Below are 24,768 nucleotides of genomic sequence, written 5' to 3' on the forward strand. Positions count from 1 at the left end.
GATTTGCATTCTTATTACCAGTATAAACATGCTGAGTCATGCCTCAACGTGCCATGCCCAAGATTGACGTACTCCAGAGTCAGGCCATCAGCACCTGACAGCCTCCAAGCGGTGTTGTGGTGATGTCAAATGGGTTTCGTCAACATTATTCAAAGTCAACATTTCAGTGATGATTTAGTGACATGTCAATCTCAATGTCAACTCTTGCATGACGTACAATTTAGTTATGATTGTATCTCTAAGCGCTTTAAACATGTATATGGATTTCAACCTGATTAGGCAATCTGCAAATACTCTATGTTCTTATTTGGAGGAAACATGTGGCGGAGCATTGTTTCAGTGCACTTCGGCAGCACTGCACCGATACTTCTGGGACACTGCAAGCAAGCTGGAGGAAATGGGCATCTGAAGTGCGTTCGCGCAATGCCAAGAGAAAATTAAAAAACTCTGACATCAGTACAAGTTGTCTGTTGAGGCAGACAGAAAATGTTCCACTTGTTCACAAGCACAAGTGTGTTACCAGTATAAGACACACCCTCGTAGCTCTGTTGTTTGGAGATGCAAATCCCTGCCACACTGGGCTGATGCGCCAAGTCAAACCAAGACAGTACGTACATGGAAAAGCCCCAGAAAGTGCATCCAGGAAGTGTCTCCTTCTGGGGTGTTTTGCAGCAGTGGGATGTAGTGGAAGTGTGTGTATGAATATTGAGAAAAGGGGGGTTGTCAGTAAGCAACAAGTTGGAGGTCATTGTCCACCTTCAAAGGACCCAGGCATCCACCCCCAAACCCCACTGACTTTATGTGCTGTTTTACGATGCAGAGGCAGACAGACACCGTTGAGTTTCTGGGAGTGTGTATGTTTCCTGGCTGTGGTCTCCTCTTGGTCAGGAACAGGCACAGGCTTGGATGGATGGATGGATGGATGGATGGGGGATGGGCAAAACCAACTTTCTCCACTAACTAACATTGACCTGAAGCAAACAGTGGAGCCCTTTTTGACTTCTGGGTGGGGGCTGGGGGTTAAAGGCAGTGGCTGCTTTTACACCTCGATGTCACCAACATTCATGTGTGTCTGTGTGTGTGTGTGTGTGTGTGCGTGAGTGAGGGACAAAGGTACAACTATAAAAGAACTTTGCAACCGTGAGAAAACACAGACAGACAGAGAGGGAAGAGGAAGGGGACAGAGCTGATAGAGAGGCAACATTTTGAGTTTTATTTTAAAAAAGAAATCTGTTTTGTCACACAGTAGTGGGTGTATAAAGATAAGAGCCTTCCAAAGCAACGACTGGGGCTATCTTATCTGCAGTTTGGGCTCTGTTAGAGACTGTGGGAACATTCAGGGGTGGTCTGAAAATCACTGTTTTTCCAGAGAGTGAAATCTGCCGTCTAAGACATAATAATGTGGCTTACAATTCAGCATTGAGGGCTACAGGTCACTGATAGGCCAGACCGCAGGGTGCTAATTCGTATATATAGAAGTGCCTTCACAAACACACACATGTGCTTCGCAAATACCAGTGCTAAGTGCCTGCAACATTTTTTCTAGCCTGCACACATGGAAAACATTTAGTAATTTGTTTGGTCATTTATTCATTTACATGTGAACCATAGACTATATATAAAGATGGGCGACATGACAGCTCCCAGAAAGTGAAGCCAAAACATCTCAGTTACCCCCTGGTGGCTGGCTGCAGTACAGCTCACAAACCCTGCCCTCCCACATTAGCGGACAGGACATAGGCAAAACTAAAACCTCTTAGTAAACGTCAAATACATTTTTTCCAGAGGTCATTTTAGGTAGTTATCATCATGCTGTTTGTTTTTCTGATAAGTTTGGTTTTAACTAGTTATTTGATGCAGTTTGACATCATGATTGACAGCATTGTGCACCAATCGGTGTGCTTGCGATCAATGACTCTGCTTGCAATTGGTTCGATGGGTGTATGGGCAGGCATTTGATATCGCAGAAACTGCTACTGCATAAACTGTGGCTCCAAATGTCATCCCCACCGTAAGATGCCATTGGCCATTTATGGGATATTTTGGCTTCATTTTTGTACAGTGAGAGGAAGTGGAGACACATCGTTCATATTTAAATACAGTACATGGTATAAACACACACATCCAATAGGTTTTGAAGTCATCCAAATATTACCCTCTGCACACTGGTGAAGATTTCAGTTTGTGTGCATCTTTGTGTCAGTGTATAGGCATTCATGTCTTTTGTCTACTCGTGTGCATTTGTGTGTGCGTAAATTTGCTTGGCCCTGCAGCACCGCAGCGAGGTCTGCGCTAAGCATTTATGAGCTAATTAAGGTCTGGCCAGGACTGGAAAGCTGGTGATAAGGCCTGTCTCTGGCCCTCTCATTAATGTTACACGCTCCGTTGGGGTTACACACACACACATGAACACACACACATACACATAGGAAAAGTCTGTCCTCCAAAACAACAGTGGCAGCACTATTCACTCATTATTAAGCAGGCTTCCAGACTGATTTGTCAGATTTTGCCTTTTGGGAGCCTGACTTGGAATTCTTAATAAGTGATGGAAACTGAATAAGGAAACTGAGAGGATGTGATAGTGTTGCATTAGTATGTAACTAATTTAACAAATAACTCGAGACTGGTGGCCAAATTCTGTAATGAGAAAGCAATGAGGAGCACACCACTCGCTGTTTCTGTGTTCCAATATGGAGTTATGGAAATGTGGAATAACTCAGTAATGTCACAGGAGGTTACAGAGGCAATATTTCTATTTAAAAAGGTTTCACAAACGTCTTTCTGCAGCTGCACCCGCGAGCAACTTTCTCCATCTCTCTCTCTGTCAGTCTCTCCTCATCTTCCTTCCACCAAACGAGATACTTTCCTCTCATCACCCCATTCTTCTGCTCCACATTCCTTAGTATTTGATCACTGCCGATGTTGATCTCTCACTCCCTCCTTCTGCTTCACAAATCAAACACAACCCAACATGCATACCCTCCCTGTAAGAGAGACACAACAAAACCTCAACAATTCACTGTGACAACGGCACACAGGCTCTACTTATGTGTATGTGAGTGTGTGTGTGTGTGTGTGTGTATGTGTGTGTATGTGTGTGTTTGCTTTGTGGGATTCCTTTCTGTATAGATTTGGCAAAACATAGCAGGAGGAGACACGGATCACAGACTGCCGGGAATCAATTTCTAAACCATTAGTGGCCAAATTACAGAGAGACAGAAACAAAGATGGCAAGACAGCAGAAAGAAAGTAGGAAAGAAATCCCTAAGATGAAGATATGAAGCAGGGAAAAGAACAGCTTGCAGCAGTGGAGGAGAAACAAGTTACAGAGAGCAGTATGTAGGCTGGGTTGCTGGAAAGATGACTTGTTTGGAATCAGACCAATCTACAGGCTGAGTGTCTGTATGAAGCGGAGCCAAAGTATACACCACACACACACACACACACACACACACACACACACACACACACACACACACACACACACAGCCATCACTCCAGTGACCTCCACCACCCTGAACATAATAAGCTTGTCCAGCACCAGATGGCAGGCAAAGTTTGTTACCAGCTAACTAGCTAGTGGAGCATTTAGCATTCCCTCAGGAGTTGGTGGAGAGCAAAACAGAGCTAAAAGGAGAGTAAATGTTGGATCTAAGTTCCTTGGAGGATCAGAGGCATGGTTCCAAGTGAATGCTTATCTTACCCTGTATCTGCTGACTGTGTAAAGAAACACCTGTCGCCAACATTTTTATTTTTATGCTATTATCAGAAATGAGTGATTGACTGTGTCTACTAAAACCAGCATAATTTATTTAGCCCACTTGGATACAGAATCTGTAGGCAACAGTACAAGGTTTTGCAATTGGTAGTGATTTGCGGTTGTAGTCTGATTAGTATTTTCACGCTTGAGTGGGAGGTAACAAGTCTGTGTGGAGAACTGAAATGCAATCTCAGAAGCCATTGGCTATCATCTGATGAAGGTTTTACCTTTTTATTAGCTTCTTTTGTATTAATCTACATTCATATACAGATATTTGTTTATGGAGATTAGCTGAGATGATTGCCGCACAGAAGAGAAAGTCTTGGCCTGGATACCCACTTGCTAATCCTGAACCCCTGAAATATTGGTCGTCGCCCCGTTGCCACCGATAGTTGATGGGTTCTTTGATCAGGGTTAAAATAAATACTGTGTTGAGGTTGCAGAATGATTGTAGTCTTGGTTTAAAGAAACTAAGTTTGACAGGAAGTAAAGAGTGATCTCCTATATTGAAGTCCTGGCACACATCAGTGATATGTCATCACTGGGCGCCTGCTCAACAACTGATACGGTCATTTCTCTTGAGAGGACAGTCTTAACAAGAACTTAACAAAAGTTTTGTCCACCAGAGATTGACCTGTGCTCTCCTAATCCTTTGCCCTGGTAAAGAAAACAGAGTTTCTCATCAGTCCAGTTTAAGAAATCATTCTGCAAGCTGCTCAGTGGTTGATATGTGGAAACTGGATCATTTCAGAAAGGCAAGCAATCCATAGTAGTGAACTGAACTCTACTTCCATACTGTTCCATCCAGTATATCATTAATTTAGACATTAGAATGGTAACCCATATGTCAATGAGATATTTTCTTTTATCAGATCGATGAAACAGCCCAGGCATGCATTTACACATGTAACGATATGAAACCTTCCACCCATCCTGCTACTGATTATCATACTGTATAGAGGCCCAGCCAACATGACAAGCAGCCTCCACTGTGCCAGGTTGGCACGGTGGGTGGGTGCCAGGGGGCTAGATGAAGTGTCAGGGGGTGGTATCCTCTGAAACCTGCTCCAACTGGTGATGTGTGAGCGGGCATCAGGCTGACTGTGGGTCCATACGGCTTTTTACATCAATACCACAGCGGGGGGTTAACTATTAATGTGTCACATCTAGGACACAATAGGAGGGATGTCGATTTGAGACGGGACATCCAGCATCAGACACACCTTATAGTTACTGTCACGCAGTCACTTTAATTTCAACATGGATATGTCTGCAGACATATGGAGTTATGACGAGTTAAATGATATCAGCCTGATTATAGCCCGACCCGGCAGATGTAGGGTGTGTGGGCTTGGATCGGGAACAAGAATGGGCGTCAGGCGCGACACACAAGTGTGGTGCGTCATAGTGGATGACAACTGGGATGCCTTACCATGTTCTGAATTTTTTGACCTTCCCTCACATCCACACACAACTGTAAACATGGCAAAGTGAAAGAGAATGATGTTGGTGCTGCGAGGTGGAACTGTGAAACAGAGGAAAGGTCACTGTTCTTTTTTCTTACTTTTTTGGGGGCATCATAAAAAACACTTTTGTTTGTTTACATCATTGTTCCTGGAAGTCCGTTCCTAGCCCCCCCTTTCTGATGACATTATGCACACCGCGAATGACGGCAAGCTTTGATTGGTTGGGGACTAACGCGAGTCTCTCATGTGTCTCAGCCAAGAATTTATGACTCTATAACTGCCTCATGTGACACAGTGACCATCGCAACAGACAAAAATATTGTGTAGTCTGAGCCTGGCATTAGATTTCAGGTAATGAATCCCAGGCTGCACTTCAACATTTGCTGTTTATGCTGCATACACAAGCACATTCACAACACACACACATGGATAGACACACAAAAACACACAGAGATCCTGTGGGTACATACAAAGAGAAGAGAGCTGGAGAGAGAGAGAGAGATCCATCGTCCCTGTCCTACTTTCCACCACAGTTCTCCTTCTCTCTCCCAGCTCCAGTCTTTTGGGAGGGATCAGTGAAAAACTGCCTGTCAGCAAAGTTCAGGCTCTACTGTACATCCAGTGCTGTTCCCTCCTAATTCAAAGCTTCCCCTCTGCAACACTATCAATGAAAGGGAGCAGAAATCCAATTTCAACAGCAGATACCAGATTCACAGGACTTACAGGCTGGCACAATAAAGCATTAACAAACACATAAATAGCCTACATATGAACATATCAGTGCATCCATCACAGCACAAAAGGATCATTTTCAGAAGAAGAGATTCTTTGTTATTCTGAACACACCACATTACATCAACAGTTTAATCGCAGTTTTCTACAGAGAGCTGTGTGTCATAGGGGTGAATGAGAGGTTTCACCTGTCTACATCTAGATACAGGCGTCACATAGTCAAGGAGGCAGGCAACCACACGCAGAGACACAGCCAGAAAATGACACTTTCAGATTCCTCTGAAGTGCATCACTTTGTTGACATTAATCCACGTAAAGATAAAAATCAAAGCGCTGTGAATTTCACTCAAAAAAAAAGTCTTTTTTTCCTGGTTGGGCTTCGGTTGGTTGCATCACTGCAATGCAACACAGATGAAAAAAATTCAATTCTGGCTGACTGTTTGACTTTGTGTTTGCTGTTTGTTTCAGCTGAAAATATCTGCATCTGAGTTGGTATAGACTTGTCGCTCTCATCCTTTGGGCCCTCTCTGACTGATACGAGTACTTGGATAACGCTGTTGTTTGGCCTCTGCGTGTACAGACACATGCAAAGGGGGGAGGAGACACACATTTACTGTTAGCCATTGTCTTCCTTGCATACTGAACATGCACTGTTTGTGCACCAGTGACAAACTGGCAGGCTGACGTCTCAGTGTACTGGAGACAGCGGCGGAAACCGCAGGACAGCACGACTTGTTTACTGCAGAGGAGGAATTTACCATTTGTCTTGACTTCCATCACTCGCTGTGTGTGTGTGTGTCTGTGTCTGTGGAGAAACACTGTGTCTTGTGCATTACCAGCCTGTCATGCTGAACAATAGGTTGTTTTACAAAACCCACACTCCTGCCACCCCTGGTCTGGGTGGAGAGACAGAAACACAACGAAGGTAAAAATGTGTGTGTTCCTGTGTGTGTGTGATGGGGATACAGTGCGTGGTAGGAAGAGACAGATCATCTGTCATAAGTTTGTGTGTGTAAATGTGTGTGTGTGCTTTACAATGCAGGAGCTTGTCACAAACTCTGTTATGTGTGTGTGGATCATTCAAACTTCTGTGTGTGTGTGTGTGTGTGTGTGTGTGTGTGTGTTCTCCTTGGCATGATTGAGCGGGTCTCGCGGCCGTGCCAAGGCTGCGGTTATTCTCCAGCCAGAGGCAGATTCAGAGGAGCACAGATACTTCATTATGGCCTCATTCATCACCCCTGGGACAGCTTGGCACCGCTCTCAGCCCCCCTCCTCCTATCCCTCCTCCTCCTTCTCCTCCCTCCAACCTTGTCCCTCGCTCCTCTCTACTTTCAGCTGCACAGGTCCCTCGCTCAGCATCTCCTCTACCTTTTTCACCTCATCTCCCTCCCTCAGTGTACTGTTCCTCTGTGCTTATTACTCTTCTTTCCTCTGGTCAGATACTTCCCCCCTCACTCTGCTGCCTGCTTGCTTCGCTCCAGTGTTTCCCCCGCTCTCACTTTACTTACCTTTTTTTAAGCTTCACCCTATACCCTCTTTCTCTTTTTTAATTAACTCTCTCTCTAATCCTCAGTGTCCCTCTGTCTTGACCCACCCTCCCAGGCTTTCATTAACTTCCTCACTCCCTTTTCTCTCCTTCTTCCCATAAACTGGGCTAATTTTTCATTCCTGTTACTCCTCCTGCTCCTCCTCCCATAACTGATCTGAGAACCACTGAGACATAATTGTGTATGTGTGTTAGAGTAGGTTGATATTCTGGGAAATACGCCTTTTTTCTGAGAGTTAAATGAGAGGGTCGATACCACTCTCATTCCTGTATATTACGTAGAGAGCTAGAGCCAGGAGGCTATTAGCCTAGCTTAGCATAAAGACTGGAAGAAGAGGGAAACAGCAAGCAGGGCTCTGCCCAGAATTTAAAAAAAGCTGCTACCAGCACCTCTAACAGCCAAAATACATGGGGCACAGACGCAGCATCTCACGTAGGCAGAGCGGAGCAGGGTTTTTTACCTGCTGCATAGACTCTGTCTCTCCAGCGTGTGGTTGCTGCCAGCTTTAGTGTGTGTGTATTGAGTTTTTTGCCAAGTGATACTGCAGTTGGAAGTGTCTAGAGTATATTGGACTCAATTAACTGGACCATTTTGACAACAAGATGCATTCATTTGACTGATTTATTTTAATGTGAAATATAAAAACACACAGGGCTGCTCTGCTGCTTTGTATCTCTCTGGTAAAATAAGGTAATTGTTTTTTATCATTTTCAAACAGATTGCGCTAGTTTTATACACAATTCTATGTACTTTTTACCTGTTGGAGGGCTGTGGAGCTGCACACAGACGGGGAAAAAAGACCAGCTGCATAAAGATATGGTTGAGTGGTGTTGTGCCCGCACAGGCCAGCACAGCTTCCAGGTTCAGTGTAGCAGCTTCAGTCGATTATAATGGTCAAGGTCTGCTGTGGGCATGCTGTGGCTGAAGTGTCACGCTGCGCCCATGTCCCATGTATTCTGGCCATAAGGTACTCCCACAAAGAACGCTGTGTCCATGCAGTACTATTTGCTATTGATGATGGTTGAACTTTTTTGCTCTTGCTGCTGTGGCTTGCAATATAAGCATGGCAACCACAAAGATGAAAATGATAGCAGGAGCTAACTTTAGTAGTATCTGAGCCATGAATGTAAAAAGACAACTGGATACAGCATTGGAGATTAGCTCCCATTCATTACTAAGAAAGTTTCTCAGTCAGGTAAAAAAGTTTGACTTCCCGGGTATAAAATGACTCCGATCATGCCCATTGATGGACACAGAAAGCAGGCACGCTACAGACTTCCACAGGCTGAGCGACTAACTTCTGCCAGCTGAGCAGCTAACCTCCGGTTCACCCCTTTGCTAACTTGGATAGGAATTAAATGATTTAATCGTGCGGCTCTTCTAGACTTTACAAATATTATTGGACCAGATTGATGAAATTTTGATGAGCAACAACAAGGCTCCAGGCATAGAGCTGGGCTTTGAACCCAACTTCTGTAGTGGCCAAACAGTGCAATTACACCTTCACATGATGCCCTGTGGCTCAAAAGACTTGTTCCCACTGACTTACATTGTGAAAGGGACGCCTGTAAATCAATGGATACAGTTTTTCGAGCATCACAACCCCTGCAAAATGACTCATTTCATTATCAGAATTTGATCCATTCAGTCCAAAAACATATGGAAAGTCTAGAAGAGCCGCACAATTGAATTATTTTTTATCCCTAATCAAGTTAGCGGAGAGCCTAACCAGAAGTAGCCAGGTTGGTCAGTGTAAGTCTGTAGTGCTCTATGGGCCACACAGTGCAGAGGCAGTGACGGTCATCTGGGTAATTTTATAGGCATCAGTTTAACTTTTTTGGCTTCATGCACCCCTGAGCAACTTTCATAGGAATGAACGGGGCCCTGCCTCCAACGCTGTATCCAGGTCTGTTTTTACATCCATGGCAACAGCCAGGTACAGCGACTTCCAAGAATCATGTTGTCACAGAGAATAAACTGGTTTTCATCAAGAAATAGTTACACCACTTCCTCTGAAACCACAAATGACCATTTTTACATTCCTGTTTGTGCATGGATTAAAGAAATACGAGATAATATGTTGATTGGTGAGCTTTAGAAGTGTTGGTAGGCAGATCTGAGCCATTTCCCCTGCTGCAAGTCTTTATGCTAAGCTAATCTAATGGGCTTCTGTCTGTTCACTGTTAGAAAGAAAACAAATAAGCTTGTCACAAAATGTTGAACTATCCCTTGAAGAGGGAGCTGTTTGAGTTTCATATACTGTCAACACCTGGGGAGGCTTCAATCTTTTCACTGACATAAAAAACATAAAAAGGAGCCTACAGCACAGAATCTGGTGTTTGGCCCTTTACAGTTCTTTTCCTTTACCCTTTGAATCTGTACAGTGTGTGTGTGTGTGTGTGTGTGTGTGTGTGTGTGTGTGTTTGGACCACACAAGTGGGGAGCCTACCTGCTGTCCCATATGGTTGGCATTCAGCCTAATTAAAGCTTTTGTTGCCCCACAAACTGGGTGTATCACCATAAGTGCTCCCTGAAGTCCTGTATTTATGGCAACTTGGCATTATAAACAAGGATAAAAGGAGAGTGGAGACGAGTCTAAATTCTCTGCACGTCGCCATAGAGACAGAGGAGAAGTTCACACAGCAGCTAACCAGCAATGCCAACTCACATGCCCACGTTATGACCGTAAATAGTGCCACTGTCATGTGAACTGCTCGGATTTTATGGTCATACAGACATGTTTTTAAAAGACATGGAATAAAAAATAAGTGAATTTGTTGTCATGTAAATGTATTCATATCATAGAAAAATCAAAGGCAGTCAAAGCAATGCTCTTTGGGAAGATAACTGATGTGTCTCTACCTATTTGTGCTCGCCATCTACGACACTGATCAAGCTGACAGTTATACAGTCCACAAAGCACTTCTCGACTGCCTTTTCCACTCCTATCCCACATAGCAGTCATACCTCTGGGACTAGCTCAGGGTGACCTGAGCAGAAGACATATGACACTGAAACATTAACACATGACCCTGCGCTCACTGGCTGAGGTCAGTGCGGAGAAGCTGCCCTCACACAGCCTGAAAAATGGCCACGCTTTGCTACACTATCCAGGTGAGAACCACACACAGTAAATGAAGATTGAAACCTCAATGAATCGGCAAACATGGAGAAAATGCTCATCAACTTAGCATGAGAAAGCATTGCTCTTGCTGCAATTCAGTTCATAATTATCCTCCATCAGGACTTTAATGAACTGTGTGAGAGCTGGCACTTCCGCTGCTCGCTGTGAAACCAAAAATAGCTCTGTTTTGTGTGGTGCATGCAGCAGATGGATCAAAAACAAAGAATTTCGACTGCCAAATTTTCCACCCTGAAACTTTTTTTTTTTTCCCACAGACAGAGGTGGTGTGTCGGGCTGTTAGGGAGCTCTGTGTTCTTGACCAAACATGATGGAAAAACATGGGAGGTGTGGAACAAAATCAAATTAGCTTGTCGCTAATGCTGCGGCTCAGCTGTGTGTCTCATTTCCCTTATTAACCCTTGCAAGAGATGTAAGGCCGCCCCGCATCCCATGAAACTCCAATCCATCTCTTCATGTGTAATGAATGCTGCAGGACGGGAGGCAGCCCTCAGCTAAATGAACGCTACTCGGGCCACTTTCACAGCAATGTCAAGAGATGGTGAAAGGAGATAGGTTAAGAACAACATCTGGGGCCTCTTTGATCACTGATGACTCCACGTGGGAGAGAAAAGGAAGGAGGAAAGAAAATGAAAAAAGACAGAGCGAGTCTGAACATATTTCTCTTTGTGTATGTGTTATCAAGGACGCAAATGACTCAGAGTGATGCGTCCATCCGCTGTTGAAAATACAGCATGGGCAAAAGCTCATTTCCGTCTTCGTCAGCAGAAAAGTTCTGACAGAAAAAGTTCAACTGGAGAATACAGAGGGCTTCGACTCTTCACCCAGTCACCTCGAACTGATGCATCCTGTATAAGTTGCTGCTATCAGGCAATTTTTTTTACATTTTTGAATCGGGGTTGTGTTTACAAAAAATGCCTTCCATTGTGAACCTTGAACAAAGCGCTATTGTTGCGTCCGGGTCTCAGCATGACAATGACTTGATTTCCATGAGATTTTTATGGTAATTGACTTAATCTCTGTAACCTAATCAAGGTTTCAGGCAGTAAACAGCAAGAAAATGAGAACAGAGAGTGACGTTGTGGTCGAGATAGAAGAAAATGGAGAAAGCTGTTCTGTATGGCTTGACTGACATAATTTCGACATGCTGCTACAGTGAGGAGCGTTGTTAAGGGTGGTTGGTTTGGCTGCCACATGACAAGATAGTCACATTCTTTGTAGACATCGCCCCTCTTGTTCTTCCACAGTTTTCCACTTCCTCCTCGTTTTACCAATCTTTCATGGTTTTGTGGATTCTGTCCTGGTCCATTTTTTTCTCTCCGACCCTCCTCCACTCCCTTTCTCTTTATTCATTTGCCTCAATCCTCTTATTCCCAGGCCACTCTATATCTGTCTCCCTGTCTCTCCATCTTCCTCCCTCACACTCCTCCCCCCTAATCATTCCCATCACTCTCTTGTGAAGAGGGGAGGGAAGCAGGCTCTTGTGTTTGACAGACAGGTCCTGAGTGCAGACATCTCCCCGCGGTCGACCTTATCACTGGCCAAGCCTGGCAGAGTTGAGTGGCAGCCGGCTTTTTCTGGCCGCACTTTTCGCCTCTGGTCGTCTCCAGAGGTCTCTCTACAGTGTGTGTGTGTGTGTGTGTGTGTGTGTGTGTGTGTGTATTCCAACACATCTGCGAACAGGCTGGTCTGATATAAATGTCGAAGTACACAAGAGACTATAATTGCAATCTGTTGTTTAATTCAAATTAGGCTGCTGCTTTTGTATTTCTTCTTATTTGAAATGACCTTCAAAAGTCATTCAGTGCTTCAGCGGGGCTGAAAGAGCTTTTGTTTCAGTTAAACCCCCCCCCCACACACACACACACATATATATATACACACACACACACACACACACACGTTAAGTCTGTCATAACTGTGACACAACCCAATTACCCAGTTACTCTGTTATTTCATTCAAGTTCCATCCTGTCTGATCCCTCAGACAGCCAACCTGAGCGCTTACTGTAAATGTCCCGAGACTGATGATGTCTGGCACTGGGTAGAGATGAAGTACAGGTTCTTTACGGTCCCACGATCCATAGATCGGAAACAGCAAGGAAGGATGCAACAAAAAGGAAGAGAGAATGAGGAAAAGAAGCAGATGAAATACATGAGGGGGCTCACGTTTTCTGTCTCCTCTCTCCAAAGTCATCTTCAAACTTTCTGTCTGATGTCACAATGATACAGCCTTGTCTGTGGTTACATTAGCCCAAATGTTTGAGGTACCAATATTTATCCATGATAGTAGCACGTATCTCAGTATGGCAATGTTGGGTCAGTTGTTTTGTCTGACGGTCGTTGGGCCACTGCTTTGATCCAGCCTGAAATATCTTAGCAAATATTGGATGGATTGCCATTAAATTGTGCACAGACATTCATGATCCCAAGAGGATGAATTTTGCTGATCTGGGTGATTCTGCACTTTTCCTGTAGCACCAGGAGCAGGACGTTTTCATTTATCCTTTGAAATATCTCAACATATTGTATGTTCATGAACAACTTTTCACAAGATGTATGCTACTGACTGCAGTGACTTTTCCTCTAGGGCCACAATAATTTTGTGGTTTTGAGAAAGATGTCTCAATAACAACTGGATAGATTGGCATGAGAATTGGTACAAAAATTCTAGGGCTGAAACAGTTCCTCGAGAAACTTGAGTAACTCAATTATTGAAAGTCATCTATACAAATTATCTGCATTAATGCTTTGTTTAATCTATATCTGCTGCACATTGGTTTTGCACGGATGATTATTACTATGGTACAACGCGTTTATGCTGCGGACGTGTGACCGACTGAAGATCATACATCCATGCTCTAAGTAGAAGATGTGATTTGAAGGCACGGATGGCAAAATAATGGAAGAGAGAGAAAATAGCAAGGGATGAAGAGAAGAGACTGGCCAGAGACAGAAAGTGTCCAAACTTTGTGAAATTTCAAGCTGAAACAAAACTAAAACTCTGTACAGTGCATCTATTGTAAAACCAAACCAGCTTACCACAACAGCATTATGTCAGTATATCAATTTATATTTACTATTGCTCTTTTATAAAGCAAAAGTATTTCTTATCCAATTACTCGATTAATAGATGGATTTATTGGTAGAATTTTCAATTACTAAAATAATCTATAGCTGCAGCCTTAAAACAATCCCGCTCAGGATATAATAGCTTTGAACTTTCTGAAATTACGTTGGTTCATCACTAAATACATCACTATCATATCAAGTACAGCCCAACAGTGTTGCTAGCATGGCTAGAGTTTTAGTGTTGTTATTTAAAATGGTCCTCTCATCCAAGCAGGAACTACGCTACACTGCCAGGAGATGACGTCTCACTCTGAATATGTGAAGAATATTGTGGGAGGTGAAAATTCACAGCTAAAACGTGAATATAGAGTTAAAATAGAGTGTAATATTCACAATAACAGATCCTAGATTTGTCATTTAATAAATTTGATACTGATCAAACAAGAGGAGGTATGATTAAAGAATTCATAGCACAAAAAGAAGGAAATAAAGATGATATTGACAAACAGGAAGAAAATACCGTGTTTTTCTGAATCTAGTGAATGAAAAGCACAATAACAGCCCTTTTAGAGATTCAGATGATGAAACATAATTAGGATTGAAATCAATGGAACTGATCAATGCAGCTTTACGTTGATACACCGCTGTGAGCCAGCTCCTTGACATCGATCGGTTGACAGCATGCGAATGCAGGCGGTGGGTCTGGGAGCAGGAGGAAGAATGGGGGGTGGTGAGGTGACCACTCACTTACCAAATCAATTGCCACTCTCACCGCCTGAGAAGCAACTGAAGATCTACTTGCAGAAGCTAATTCATTCATCCCTGTGTTTTCCATCCCCCTCCCTCCCTGACCCTGAAACGAACGTCTTCCTTCTGCTTTAGTGAGCTCAGCAGATTTTAAATCTTTCTTTACTCCGGCGAAACTTTGAAATGAGGGATGTTTGTCTTGAGGTCGGGAAGGAAGCGGTTATAGGATGAGAGGGCAGGTCTTTCCATAACTGTCAACAAATCCACTTTATCTCGTAATTCTACTGATGAAATGATTTTCCTACAGACATACACAAAATTCACATTTCGTTCCCTAGCAACACGTTTAAATCAGTCAACGCGGAGGCCCTTTGCTTGTAGGTGCAGGCGCTGTGGGTGGGTGCTCCAAGCCCAGGTGCAGAGACACTGCAAGCTGCATGAAGCGCAGGAAACTGCAGGACTCACTGTGCTCTAAATCCAAGCCTCTTTTTTTTTCTTCCCTCCCCTTGTTAGTCTTTTACCAGCCGCTCACACAAGGGTGCCATCAACAGAGCTGGCAGCATGTCTGTGTGGAATGCACTCTGGCAATTTACGGACACACTCACACGGTCAATAAAGACTGTTGAGCCAACGCTGGATCTCGCACATGTAAACTGTTCTTAAACTTGTCACATATGACATGATTTGAGGAAGAATACACACTGGAGGCTTTAGGGAAAGGAGGAAAGGAGCCCTCGATTTGTCCGGCAACTCATGGCACTGACATATATAGGCATGCACTGATACAGTCACACAAAAGACACAGGGTCAAGCACACACCCCCTCTGGCACACGCAGACCCAAACACATACAGAGTCTGGGAGACAACAGTCTGCGCGCTGCCTGGACCTGGCAGCCTAATATAAGTGTCCGGGTTAAAAATAAAAAAGGGGAAGGCATGTCGCACAGCTGTGAGATGCTGGGAGATTTCTGTGCTGTCAGCCTACTTAAATCGCAACAGCTGAGATGACAAGGCAACTGCCTTTTCCTCTTCTCCCTTCTGTCGTTCACTTGCTTTTTATTCCCCTCTCACTCTAACTCAATCCATCACTACACCTTTAGCCATTTCTCTTCCCCTTCTTTCTCCCCTGACACATATTTTCTCACTTCCATCTTTCTCTCCCTTGTCTAAAGATATCGCCACCCACTCCTGACAACTGCGTTGGCAGCCCAACAAAGCAGCACCCTTGGGAACGGAAAGACAAGATTCAAGTGACGCTTTTACTCAGTTGTCACTCGTCAGTCGTAATTCACTGTAAAAATCTCACAGGCGGGATTGCGCACCAATGTGCCGGCACAGTCGCTAAAAATTACTCTCACACTTGTGAAAGCACAGATACAGTCAGACATGAAACACACACGCAGCATGGATTGCCCAAATTGCTGCAGTATGCATGCCCTCCCGAAATTAAAACATTCCATAATGTCTCAATCATCAAAATAAGTCAACAGTGTTCTTAAGAAAACTAACCAATCACTGAGGGGATTAGCTATCCAGAATGAAGGTGTCAAACTGCAGAATTTACACCACCCAGGGGAAAAGTCTTGACTCCCTGCCAAAGACAACTCCTCTCCTCCAATCAGCGCCTCAGAAGCCGGCACGAACAAATCAGCAGCTGAACAAAAAGGATGAAAATTTTTAAAAGTTACTCACCGCTTCCCACTTCCCCCCTGGCTGAGCTGGGAATGAAGTGGAGGGGGGGAGAAACACACTAAACGACAGGAGGATCTCAGGGGGGGCAGAGAGCAGCAGCAGTGCGGCAGCCTGAAGCAAACACTTTCAACAGCTCCCCCTAATTGAAAAATTCTGTTTTCATCTCTCTCAGGTTGAGAGGGAGAGAGAGAGGGGAGGGAAAAGAAACAGATGCCGTGAGCTGAGGTGATGAGGAGGAGAGGAGCGGTTCTGCCTGCAGACGGTCAGCAGGGTGAGAACGGTGAGTGCGAGTAAGAGACCAAGAGGAAGTAAGAGGACGACAGAGTTTTTCAACAGACGCATGCAATCAGGGGTGACCACCAAGCTGGTTGCTGAGAGGGCAAACAGTCCACAACATTAACCCCTCCCACTGCCTGTCAACAGCAGTCAGCATTTCTTCCCCTAAGCCCCTTCCCCACATGTGATTAACCCGTAAATGTTCAGGCAGTCTTCTGCGCTGACATCATGTGGGAACAGGAAGCCCAGTCGGCTTTCCACGTAAGAAGGTTTACAGCAACTTGCAGAGTCAGAACCAAGCAAAATCACTGGATGAAAGCTATAAGTTAAGAAATTCTTACAGAGGAAGCAATCGCAACAGATGCAGACAGTTCAGAAGCTCTGATATCAAACACTAGAGCTGGCTGTAGGAGCTCTGTCATGGGATGATATGTGCAGCAAGACAAAACACAGAGGGAGCAGCAGAGAATTTGCTTCACTGTTTCTACAGAAGTAATGACCTCTTTCAACTGACATAACAATCCCAACTCAAAGACCACTTGGTTTTCCCAGAGCTTTCAACATGGTCATCATCACTGGATGGAGTTGGATGTCATCGACATGCAAGCTCAGTAGCTGTTATGATTTAATCTATAAAACTTTTATGACTTCTAGTCTGTGTTAGCTGAAAAGTTGAGCATTAAAGTTCATTATTGACTTCAGAAATAGAAGTTTGACTCAACTCAAGGTCCACTTATTTGAAATTATCTTGAGTTTTCAGCTGTATTACACACAGTAGCTAAGCTTGGATGTCAACAGATCTGAGCAAACTTCTAGTAAATCTCAAGTTGGTTTTGCTTATTGTTTATTTGTTGTTATATTACATTTTTGCATCAATTTCATTAGAGCTGCAACTCTTCATTGATTAATCAATAGTTGATCGACAGAAAAAGTAATCAGCTACTTTGGTAATCAATTAACTGCCTAGGACTGAAGTAGAAATGAGAAATTCCTTGGTTCTAGCTTCTCTAATGTGAGATCTTGCTGCTTTTCTTACACCAAAAACACAAAAAAGTAGTGGTGCAGTGCAGCCTGCAGCTAGCTGCCATGCAATGGCTATGGAAAGCTGCGGCGGTAGCTCTGAGCTGTGGCCCTTTGATTCTGCTGCGAAAAGCAATGAAACTAAAAGTTAGGGATAATTTAACTCTTCATGGTGAATTAAGGCAAGAGAATAACCACAGTGAACAAAGTGAAAAGAATTTCTTCCTGCCTAAAACACATAAACACTCCTCCCCACTGCAGAAAAATGTGATTCTTGAAGAAAGCCCAAATTTGGCGTTGCTTAGCGTGTTTTTGGTGTTAGTCATGTGACAGTAAACTGACTATCTTTAGGGTTTAGGAGAGTCAGGCAACAAAACAACCTGATAGCATCCATTTTGGCTTTAGGAAACTGTGACGGCCATTTTGTCTCCCACTTTTTGATATTTTCTTAGACTAAACTATGAAAATAAACATACAGCTCTAAATTTAACAGCTTTATTTGTCAGGTAATAGCCAAAAATGAAGAATCCCAATGTGTCACAGTTGAATATCCAGAAGTAGATTCTCAAGTTAAACATAGAGAAGCAGCCCAGAAAACAAGTAATAAGAATTGATGTAAATAATGTTGATATCTTATTGCATTAACAGGCTACAAAAATTAGTGTGGCTCACTTCCTCGTGTTTCTAATTTATGTGGTAGCACATAAACCTATCAAGTCGGCAGACTTTGGAAGCAGTGTGAAACAGTGATTGATGTTGTGTCCTGTCTTTTCCACACAGCAGCTCAGTATTTGAGCCTGAAGGCATTTGTATTGTACTTTAAATATGCTGCGTGCATGAGCACAAACTGTTTCACTGAATCAATTTTTAATGCAAATTAGGTGTCTTCAGTTGTACAATGACTGATCCTTACATTTTTAGAGAGTACGAGTGTATTATTCCCTCTTCAGCAGTCAATCAGTCTACTCTCCCTCCTCTAAATCCACAGGGGCAACAGTCTATGGAAACATCTGCTAGAGCACTTTCCAAAAGCTCTCTTCTGTAAAAAGTTGGACTGATGTACATTCAGTGAGCAGCGGATAACTTAAATCAGCCCAAGTTGACTGCAACCTTGTAATGGGTCTCTGGGTGCCAAATCCTAAACTAACCATAGCCCAAAATGGACGACTCTGAAGGGAGGTTCCTCCCCTATCCCTGCCTGCCAGTCATATGTCAAATAAATACAGGAAGAGAAACGGTGAGAGAGAGAGTAAACGCAGGAAAGAGTGATCTATCTCGGCGCAGTCCGAGGTCGAGGTTTCTGGCACCGTCAGTGACTGTGATGTGGGCAGAATGTCATCACTTCTTATGTGGCACTCACACTGTGCACCTACTGTTCTCAGGAGTGTGGGGTGGCCAGACTCACAGCTGTAAATATTGAGGGATTTCTGGAGAACAAACAGCGCTGCAGCCAAGAGAGGTGGCTCCTGTCCACACCTGACAACAAAGACTTGTGTTGTTCCTGCTGAGGACATGCAGGTATTCATGGGACATTTACATTTCACAAGAACAGACACAAACACACAAAAATAAAGCAAGACAAAGATGCAAGGACAAACAAAAAAGTCGCTCAGGCTTGGAAAATAATGCGTATACAACGCCAGTCACCAGCCCTGAAGACACACACTGTCTCACAACATTTATGTAGATTAAATCAGATACAGGCAACAAGCCACAACGCCTCATGTTTCCTTTCCTGCTACTATGGAAACTGAACTGCTGCAGTCCACATCTCTCAAATCTGGTACAAAAGCTTACCATCATGCCCCAAATATGCTGAGAATCACCCTGCTGTGCCAGGCAAAATTGGTCCCATTTGTACTGAAGAAAATAGCAGGAATGACCAGGCACCACCTGACCGCATGCAAAAGCTCTCTTCAGCAAAAAAAAAACAAAAAAAAAACACCTCACTTTCCTAATGACCGACCTAATGCTTTTCAAAAAATGAGATCATTTGTCACGGTTAAAAACAAAATGTGCGTGACGAGGGCCTGAGGTGTGTCCAGGAAGAGGAAAGGAAAAGGAGAAGAAAAAAAAAAACGCCCCTTCGTCCCCACACAGAGAGGATAAGTCATGTACTCATCCCCCTCTTCCCTTCAGGAACAAATGAAGTTATCAATCAACCCCACGGTCCCACGGAGAGAGGGAAGAGAGGGCCAGAGGCACACAGAGACTAAAGCTGAGGCGGCCAAAAACACTCCATGAATACAAGCTGATTGTGTTCAGGAAGAGCCATAAAGCACAGTAGCAGACAGCTGATTCTATACATGCATATCAGTTCTTATGTTTGCACACATCTGTATATGTGAGAGTGTGAATCACACAATGACACACTGCTGTGACAACAAAAGGGGCTCCTTCATGTGTACATATTCAGAATCATCTATTGCTAATAGAGAGGCGAAGTCCCTCCTCTTACCGTGGACACATTTATCAATTTAAAAGATAATTTTGCAAGTCAAGAAAGTCACTGTTTGTTGTACAAGTGTTGAAATGTAAGACTGTAAAAACACATAATTAGAAAGATGAAGTAAAGTCGCACAAATTACATCATAACTGCCTGTCTTACTTAAGCTACAATGCCTGTGCGTTTCAAGATGGGATGACCTCATACAAACAATGGGTCTTGCTTGTTCTTCCACTTCCCAGCTGATAAAAAGACCAAGAGTTGCTGGATAAAACACATCAGGTAAGAAAATGTTAAATTTTTGCATGGAACATAGCTGAGTTACCTAGCTAGCTATCGATCTGGTGTTGGTGACGTATGTTCTGCAAGACAAGAGATGTAGTTCACTGAGCAGTTTTACATGAAACTAAATGGTATTATGACAAACTGTGACTTTCTTGACTCCCATGTTTTAAACTGACAAACATCATATGTGTAAAGGTGTGTTTATAGTTGTGCATCAGCTCGCCGTAGCCTTTACACGTGGCCTACACCATTGTGAGCACTTGTACTTGTGCGGTGGTGTGTCTGCTGCAGTTACACCTCCAAAACAATAGTCGACGGCGGGGTTTCTGTGAAGTGCTGTAAAGTTTAGTTGAATCAAAACACACCAAAACACATTTTAAACATGGCGACAATTTCAAACACAAGTACACAAATAGAACATGCTAACAATATTAGCACAAGCCTATGGCATTTTACATTGTATAAATTAGCCTAGCGACAAGCGGCGATTTCCTCTAAGTAATTTAAGTAAATAAAAGCTTTGTTTCCACCGAGGGAAATAGTTTCAGCTTACAAAAATAATCAGGAGGTTGCCGCAATGTGTAGTTACATTTCTGGGGAGGTGCACGTAGGATACAGCGTAGGGTACAGCATAGGCTCTGCATTGACGTAGAGCCTATGGAGAAGTATAAATCCCGCATAAGTCATGGCACAGTTCAAATGGGATAAAAAAATGATTTGTCTCTTGCCGTTGATTATCATACATATACACGTCCCATGGGGGACACCACAAGGAGAAGGACTTTGCCTCTCTATTACGTCATTAATTAGAAAGTCTGTATATGTAACCATGGCTGTCTGAACATAGCGTATTTTTAGCAGCTAAAGAGCCAGATATTTCCCTCTGGAGTTGGCAGGGACCAAAACAGAGCTAAAGGAGAATAAATATTGGATTTGCATTGATCAGAAAGACACCAACATGACTCCTATTGAATGTTCAAATGTTGCCTCCTGTTTTGTTAATGTGTGAAAAAGCTTAAAACAATGCTTGTTCAAAGAAGTCATAGTTGTTTCAAGAAAATGTGTTTTTCCCTCATGAATATGCAGATTTATACTGCAAGTTGCTCCAAAAAATAATGATATCTAAAAAAGTTTTGGCTTTGGTTCTTAAGGTATTGTATGCATACCAATGTAAGGGTTTGTCTAGAATCAGACACATGTGCTACACTGCACCAGACTGCATACCCTATAAAGACATAAAAGACAATACAACTGTCAGCACAGAATCATTACTGTCTATACACAGCAGAAACTGGTTTTCCCTGAAAAGCCAGATCCTTTTCAGAACATTAATTTGATGGAATCTATGCAAATGTAGAGAAAAGAGGTGCAAAAATCATCAGTTGCCATGCCTACCTGTGTGAATCAAGGTTTCTTTGGTAGTCTTACTGAGCAACAAAGAACGAGCCGGCTGCAGAAAGCAAGTAGATGTCGCACAAAGAGAGCTGCAGCTATTTCGATCAATAGTGAAGTCACTGTCATGTTGAAAATGGGCTTTGGCTAATTACAGGCAGAGCAGAGGATGATCAGCATAAAAATGCCGGTCTGTGTTGTAAGAGAAACACTCCCTTCTCTGAAATCCTCAGATGGAAATGGATCATCATAGGATGAAAAGGTAAAGACAAGCTTGCAATAATGGAATTTCTGCTTCATGAAACTAAAAAGTCTCGGTGTGCGCCTCCTCTTCAAGGCCACGCTTATCACATGTAACCACAAAAAGGCCTGGAATTTGTCTTGTGACCTGGGATGTACACGCAGCTCAGCAGTGAACTCATCATCTCATGGTTTCTGGCTGTCAGTTCCCTCAGCTCATGGGCTTGGCTGCGTTTCTCTCTCAGACAGTGTGGTGGGTGATGAGAGGAGCGGTGAGGCCGAAGACCACGAGCTGAACCTCAGCCAAGAACAATGCAAGAAGAGAGAGAAAGATGAAAGGGGATAAAAAAGGGAAGAGAAGAAGGAGAGACAGACTGAAATATCTGAGCTTTTGTTTGAAGGAAAATAAAAACAAAGAAGGATGAGGAGGGAGAGTGGAGAATAAATGGACTGTGTGGCTGGGAGAGAAGTCAAGGGACTGAAATAGAGAGGGATGAGAAGAGGGAGTTTGCACCCGCTCTTCTCCTCTCTTCTCTACGGCCTGGCAGTCAGCCTTTTGGCACAACCTGTGGTATCCATTGCATATGGGTAACCCTGTACAGAGAGAGACACACACACACACACATACACACACATGCAAACAAAGGGACCAAAGTTAAAACAACACTGCAAACTTTGAGAGGATTTTCAAGGCGGGGTGCTTTTTTTTCTTCGTGAAAAACAAAGTCTGAGGCATCGCACCGCAACTAACTGAGAAGCCAAGATTGGCCCTTATTAACCAGAACAATTTTCACAGCTGTTTCCGATCTGCTTGAGCTTCTCGTGGACGGAGAAGAGGAATGGAGGGGAGAGGAATGGAAAAGCGAGGACACAAAAGGAAGGACGCAAAGAAGCACGGGCAAAAAGAGATCCAAAGAGGAGAGGTCTACGCTGACAATAACTCAATAGCCAGTCACCATTTAACTACACACACACACACACACACACACACACACACACACACACACACACAAAGAAATACACACAGTGCCACAGGAGTTAACTACGTCCTCAGTGAGCTCTTGAGGGACAATCCTTCTGCTAAGAGGAAGGCTTGGATTTCACAACATCCAGCTGTTTCACTTGCACAAGTAAAGCCCATGAAAATTCCTGCTTACAGTGAAGAGGCATCGCTGCATGTGCGCACACACACACACACACACACACACACACACACACACACACCTCCAATGTACAGGGGAATGAGCTCAAGGCAGGGGAAGATCAAGCCATTAAGTTCATAAGGGGTCCTGTTTCCTCTGTATCTTTAAATCCCTTCTTCTCTCTTTCCGTCTCATCTTTCAATCTGCTCCCCTCTCATTCTCTCAATAGATCTTAAATCTCTGGGGAATAGTGGACACACACACACACACACATTTATTCACGACACATTCACACACACTCCCACACACTCCCACACACACTTTCATAGTCTCCCCAGTTAGTCACTGTGTCATCATAAACTGTCCGGTCCAGCTCCAGCAGAGTACACAGCAGTTAATAACCTGTGTGCACAGTGGCTGTCAGAGCTGTCAGTCAAACCAAACAGGAAGACAGCGCATTAAAATGGAGCAAACAACAGCTGTCTGCTTGGTGATAAAGAGTTGCTGCAATAGGTTTGTTATAATAACTGCGTCTTTTTTATGAAAATGAGGGATGAAGGGTGCAAAGAATGAATATAAAAAGGTCTGCAGACATCATAATGAGGACACAGTGAAAATAGATTTCAGCTTGATGGGGAAGAAGGGGGATAGGGGAATCTAAAACGATATAGTTAAAGTAATTATCTGTCACATTTCATATAAATAAATGTAAACTTCCGCTGATTGAGATTAAATACTTCATCTCGAATTTTCAATAGTGCTTCTCTGGCACACAAGGATACTGAGCCATTACACTGGACTCACTGGGTAGTGCAAAGCAAAAGCACCACAGCAATGATTGCCAAAGATAATATTTGGCACCTGGTGGGTTACCACTTTAAGATCTCTACCTCTAAAACAACATTCTTCTTCTGGGCAATTATCAAACCGTAGAAGCATCTCTCCTGTTTCCACCTCTGCTGGGTCCTTTTCTTGTTGCCCCATTGATAAAGCACATGCTGCAGAGAATGGACGCTGGCTTGCCATTCTCACAAAGCACTATTAAAATGCGGTGTTCCGCAGGGGTCCATTCTTGGGCCTCTATTATTTCTTATTTACATAAATTATACCAAATGTGCCTTACATATTTTTCCCTTAATGTTTCCTGATAACACAACATTAGTTTATCAAATTATGCAGAATGAGTGAAAGCAAACAACATGTCAATAAATATTTAAAAAGAATTAAGATATAAAGACAAAGATTAATTTTGAAAGATCTCACTTGGGAATAATATAATTACTCAAATCTCACTGAATTCCTCAGAATTGTAATTGATAAAAATTTATTCAAGAGAGAACACAATTAATATGCCAACAAAACATTCAACATATATTGATATAATTTGGAAAATATATTTGTAGACAAAGAATGTGTTTATGCTGTTTATCATTCCTTAATGTATATTTTTCATACAGCACCTGGCAAGTTGTGTACATTTTCCACAGAACTTGGTAAAATGTTCTCTTTCCAAAAAATATTGTTAAAATTGCAACCCGATCGATTAATTGTTGCAGCTTTAATGCAGATCATATTTTAATATCAGTTTTATGATCATGTTTTTATGTCAAGTATATATTAAACAGTGTCAACTTATTTTGTATATTTAGGTAGATGTAAGAGTAGAGAACACACGCAAACTGGCCAACAGCTAGAGAAACTCTTCAGGAACACTGAGAGGTTTGAACTGCCAAATCTGTCCTTTAACTGCCAAATTTGCAGTAAAGGTCCTCGAAACAGTTTAGAAAACTAATTTCTGTTGTTTG

At 43.1% G+C, this 24,768-nt stretch overlaps 1 protein-coding gene across 3 annotated transcripts in view; it reads right to left on the minus strand.

Annotated features, from left to right (window-relative positions):
- Positions 1-24,768, minus strand: part of prickle2b (prickle homolog 2b) — a 116,612-nt gene that overhangs the window by 45,356 nt on the left and 46,488 nt on the right. The window contains exon 1 of one of the 3 annotated variants that reach the window (XM_033625554.2): positions 16,163-16,296. The exons of the other annotated variants lie outside the window; for them this stretch is intronic. The gene's annotated coding sequence lies outside the window, so the exon portion shown is untranslated. Of the gene's footprint in view, positions 1-16,162; positions 16,297-24,768 lie in introns of those variants that run through there. 3 annotated transcript variants of the gene reach the window in all.

This window comes from Epinephelus lanceolatus, chromosome 1 (assembly GCF_041903045.1).
Source record: "Epinephelus lanceolatus isolate andai-2023 chromosome 1, ASM4190304v1, whole genome shotgun sequence".
Lineage (NCBI taxonomy): Eukaryota > Metazoa > Chordata > Actinopteri > Perciformes > Serranidae > Epinephelus > Epinephelus lanceolatus.